Raw genomic sequence first — 5,291 nt, forward strand, 5'->3', positions numbered from 1 at the left:
GTGCTTTGGATTTGTATAGTATGAAGGCTAATTCCAGATGCTTCTGGAAACCTGGAGGAAGGACACGGGGCACAGAAAGCACCAGGCCTGGGGTCAGAGGCACTGGGCTGCAGCCCTGCTACTGTCTGCAGGAAATGGTGTGGCCCCACGCAGTCTTGGAGACCCATTTCTTCCCCCTGAGGTTAGTGCAGGCGCACCTGTGCCACCTGCCTCCCACCGGCATCAGGGAAACCAAATGACACATAGATGTGTTCATGTGTCTAAGTCTGGTCCACTGGTTTTTAAATTATAGCACATTATTTGAATATAACATCTTCTAGTGTTTCCCCAGGACTGAGGTTGTAAAACATAGAACAGGTTTTGTTATTATTACTGGGAAATATTTTTTTTTTTTTTTCGGAACCAGGGATTGAACTCAGGCCCTTGTGCTTGCCAGGCAAGCACTTATTCAACTGAGCCATCTCCCTGGCTGCCTAGGAAATAATTTTTAAAACATTCAGAAGCTTATTTTTCATCACTGCACCAGAGACATTACAGTGCGTTTGAAATGCTCTCGAGGCCTGTGACAGAAACACTGAGCTGTGGGCTGGGGAGATGGCTAAGTGGAATAAGTGTTTCCCTGACAAGCGCAAGGGCCTGAGTTCAATCCCCGGTTCCACCAAAGAAAGAAACACTCAGCTGTGTTCAGTGGCATAACGGGATCCATTCTGGGAAGTGGTTTTAGTTTAACTTTCTTTTCTTTTTTTCTCCCAGAGAGATATGAAGTAAGTGTTTGCTGCTTTGGCGATCTGCAGTAGGTCTGCTGGGAAGCTCAGCTGAACCCTGCTGTTGAGGACAAGAGCTCAAGGTCAGGGCTCCGCAGCTTCGCCCTACTGCCCTGGGGGACGGGCTAATTCTTTGCCACAGGGCTTCCGCTGCGGTAGGCATGTAGCAGCCTCTCTGCAGCCCTGCGTCTTCCCTCCCGGCACACCAACAGTGGCAACCAGAAACATCTCTCCACACTCATCTGCTTCCTGGCCAGTATGTATTACTCTTGGTATTAAACAGAGAAAACAACTGTGGGTCTCCTAATCCAGTTTTCACGCCTGGATTTCTTCAGCAGTGAGTGCGACATCAGATTCCAAAGCTCCCAATTCTCATTCCTATTGTCTTTTCTACTTGCCTCCTTGGTATATTTGGATTTTAGATTAAGGCTGAAATTTTATCAAGTTAGTTGACTACCTACAGTTTGTTTAACCAAAACGCCTAACTTCTGGGTGAGGTGGTACACACCCACAATCCCAGCACTATGGAAATGGAAGGCTGAGGTAGGAGAACCGTGAATTGCAGATCAGCCTGCAAAATACAGTGAGACCCTGTCTCAAAATTTCAAAACAAAAAATGTCTAAAGAGATGGGAGGGCCAGTGAGATAGCTCAGCCGACTAAGCACCCGCTTTGGCAAGTGCAGGGACCAGGGTTCCATCCCTAGTCCCACACGCTGAGCTGGCGACAAGAGTCCAGGCATGGTGGTGCACAGCAGCCTGTAATCCCAGCGCTGGGGAGGCTGAAAGCAGGAGGATCACAAGTCCGATCTGCATAGGAAGACCCTGTACCAAATACACAAATGAAAAAGGGGGGGACTAGGGTGCTCAGTGTGAAAGCCTAGGTCCAAACCCCAGCACCCTCCCTCTGAAAAGAAGCCTCCCGTCCCCAAGGGAGTGTACTACTTGTAAATGAAAGCCAACTGTTCTACTAGACTTGTTCTCAGGTACCAAAAACTGCAGAGTTGGAATCATCCTTTTGAACACTATTTAAGGCCAATTAAACTTCTATGGCTAAGAATGAGCACTACTGGCCAGAGAAAGAAACACTGTCAATTGTTCAACTCTCAGAATCCCAAACAAAGGAAATTTTATCACAGGAAATCAATCACTCAGAGGGCAGCTGCCTGGCCAGATTCATACTCAAGTCTTAAAGCACTCCCGGTGGCTGGTCCTTACAGTAAAGGGGGTAGGCACACAGGTCAACCTAAATGACTGAAAACAGAATCACCCCTGTCTCACAGCGGACTCGCTTCATCCAGCACCCGGCCCCTTTTCGCCCTCAGGAAGTGCATCAGAGGGGCTGCAGGCCCCAGCTCTCCTCCCTTTCTGTGAGTGGTTTCTTCAGGGGCCACTCATACTTCTTGGCTTGGTTGCTTTTCTGTCTTTGCTGAGACAAAATACCTCACGCCCAAATTAAAGAGGAAAATGTTTCTTTAGCTCTTGGTTTGGGGAGGTTTCAGCCTGTACTTGGCTGGCTTCAAGGCAGGGTGGCCTGGCACAAGGCAACACTTCAAGGAGGCAGCAGGCAGCAAAAGCAGCAAGAGCAGAAAAAGAGGGGCGGAGAGAAAAGCCTCTCTCTGTCCTGTCCACTGCATGCAGGCTGCCTGCCCCAAGGTGGCTGTGGCACCACTGCCGCAGTCCCAGCGTCAGATGGCGGATCAATCGTAAACTCTACATTCAGCTGCTCCCATGACTGCATGTGGCTTTTTGGGGACATACAGATGCAAACCAAAACACTTTTCTTTATTCTGGTGGTTTCTAAAAAAGCTCTCCACTGTTGAGCACGGTGGCACACATCTGTATTACCAGCAATCGGGAGGCTGAGGCAGGAGGATCACTGCAAGTTTGAGGCCAACCTGGGCTACACAGTGAGTTCAAGACCAGCCTGAACTGCATAGTAATACCTTGTCTCAAAAAAATCAATCAATCAATCAATCAATCAATCAATCTTCTGAAATCATTTTTTTTTTTTTGGCGGAACCGGGGATTGAACTCAGGCCCTTGTGCTTGCCAGGGAAGCGCTTATTCCACTGAGCCATCTCCCCAGTCCCCTCCCCTGAGCCATCTCCCCAGTCCCCTAATCAATTAATCTTCTAAAGCTCTCCAGCTTCTACTTCTACTAAACAAACATTTCTTCCAGAAGATTTAAAGGGAAAAATATGAACCCTAGGTATCCATTTTCATGGAGTGAAAACTGAAGTGTCATACCAGGTATTGAGAATAAAACGAGATTTTAGAGCAAGCAAAGAAGCAACACAAACTATGCTCTTTCCGCCCTCAGCACCCACTTTTTTTTTTTTTTTTTTTTGAAGGGTCTACAGGATGTTCAGAGTCTCACTACTAGAGCAGACTTTTTTTGGTGGAACTGGGGATTGAACTTAGGCCCTCACATTTGCCAGGGAAGCGCTTATTCCACCGAGCCATCTCCCCAGCCCCCACAGCACCCACTTTCTAACACCATTTCCAACCTACTTTTCTTGAAGATTAGCTGTCTTAAAAATGGCATTAAGCTGGGCGTGGTGGCGCACACTGCAGCCCCACTGCTCAGGAAGCTGAGCCAGGGTTATGAGGTGAGCTCAAGGCCAGCCTAAACTGCATGGCAAGACCCCACCTCAAAAAGACAAAAACTAAAAATTACAATATTAAAAATAATTTGCAAGAAACAACTAAATAGTCATTGTACTTTTAGATCACACCTGCCTGGCCGCAGGTGCTTGGTCTCTGGTGTATGTGGTACCAGAACACGCCAGGGTAAGCAAGGCTCACCCTCACCCTGTGAGGCTCAGACGCTAACCTCAGCCTTTCAGTAAGTTACATTTTCCCCAAATGATTAATCACTCAACCACTGGACGATCAGGATTCAGAGCTGCTAAGGGAGGATTTTCTCAACTGTGTCAGTTACATAAAGGTGTCATTTGTCCCAATATGTAAGATTTCATATTCTACCCAAAGTAATGCAGATAGTCGACCTTTGTTTACAGACTGGAGAAAATACATCAGTGTACATGAGCCCCCTGTGCTCACACTGGCTTTTCTCCACATCACCTGCTCCTTATCTCTTACCCGCCCCCTGCCGGCTCCTTCTTTTTCAGTTCTTTTCTTTGAGACCTTGGTGCCTGCCGGTGTTCGGCTCACCCAGCCTCTCTCCTCAGGTCTCTGCAGTGCTGCTTTACACCGGCAGCCACCCCAGGGCTTCAGACTCCGCCTCCCTGCTCCCTGTGTCCAGAGCCCGAGGGACCACAGTGGCACAGGGCTGGTCCCACGCTGGTGCTCACCTGCTCGCCGCCTGGCTGTGCGGATTCTCACTCTCCGGGTGGTGGCCTCTGCTCTTCGCTCCCGTCTAGTTTCGCTGACTCAAGCCGACGTCACCAGGCACAGTCACCTTTGTGCTAATATGTAACTGGAGTTCGGCTACCTCACGCCCCTCTTGGTCCCTCACTCCACCCTTCTCCACCTTACCCCAGAGTAGGACTGTCTGGTTCATCTACTTTATGGTTAGATAAGTTCCAACTAACAGAATTACTGCTTACAGGCCAGAAGTTGCTCAAGAACCGGTTCCTGTGTTGTTTTATGTTAGTCAAATAGCAGAAACTTTAAAAGAACTGGTCAGTAGTTTCCATCAGGGACATAGAATTGGTGTTTTTTTTTCTTTTTCTTTTTTTAAAAAAATAGTGCTGGGGATTAAACCTGGGACTGTGCACTTGTGCTAGGGATTAGACCTGGGACCTTGCACTTGTGCTGGGGATTAAACCTGGGACCGTGCACTTGCCAGGCAGGCACTTGCTCTACTGAGTTAGCATTCTGGCCCTGTCTGCTCTCTGAGACAGGGTCTCCCTATATACTCCAGGCTGGCCTTGAGCACACAGTGATCCTCTTGCCTTAGCCTCAGGGGTGACAAAGGGCTTAGGCCCTGGACAGACTGACAAGTAAACATGGACGCCAACTGGTTAATTTAAGTCCTGCTCAGGGCTTCATGGTGGTCTCCATCACATACTCTTACGTGAAATAAATCAGACATACATATTGCATGGTGTCTCTGGAGTAAGAAAGCAAAAATGTGCATAAGGACCAAAATGCATGCTAGATCCTGGGACATGAGAAGACAATGTTCAGATGAGAAGGAGAACAAGGGACAGGGCAGGAGAAAAGAAAGAAGGGGCACCAAAAAAAAGAACCAGGCATGGTGGAGCATGCCTGTGATTCCAGCACTTGGGAGGCTGAGGCAGGAGGATCACTGTGAATTTGGAACCAGCCTGGGTTACAAAGTGAGCTCAAAGCCAGCCTGGGCCAGGGAGATGGCTCAGTAGAATAAGTGCTTGCCTGGCAAGTGCAAGGCCTTGAGTTCAATCCCCAGTACTGGGGGGTGGGGGGCAGCTGGGACTGCATAGTGAGACCCTGTCTCAAAAAGATCAGACAGTGGGGCTGGGGAGATGGCCCAGTGGAATAAGCACTTCCCTGGCAAGCGCAAGGGCCTGAGTTCAATCCCT

General features: G+C 48.7%; 1 protein-coding gene across 1 annotated transcript in view; it reads right to left on the reverse strand.

Annotated features, from left to right (window-relative positions):
* Entpd5 (ectonucleoside triphosphate diphosphohydrolase 5) overlaps positions 1 to 4,071 on the reverse strand; it is a 25,161-nt gene extending 21,090 nt beyond the window's left edge. The window contains exon 1 of the mRNA XM_023703568.1: positions 3,868 to 4,071. The gene's annotated coding sequence lies outside the window, so the exon portion shown is untranslated. The remainder of the gene's footprint in view (positions 1 to 3,867) is intronic.
* Positions 4,072 to 5,291: the final 1,220 nt, after the last annotated feature.

This window comes from Octodon degus, unplaced genomic scaffold (assembly GCF_000260255.1).
Source record: "Octodon degus isolate 3935 unplaced genomic scaffold, OctDeg1.0 scaffold00007, whole genome shotgun sequence".
Taxonomy (NCBI): domain Eukaryota; kingdom Metazoa; phylum Chordata; class Mammalia; order Rodentia; family Octodontidae; genus Octodon; species Octodon degus.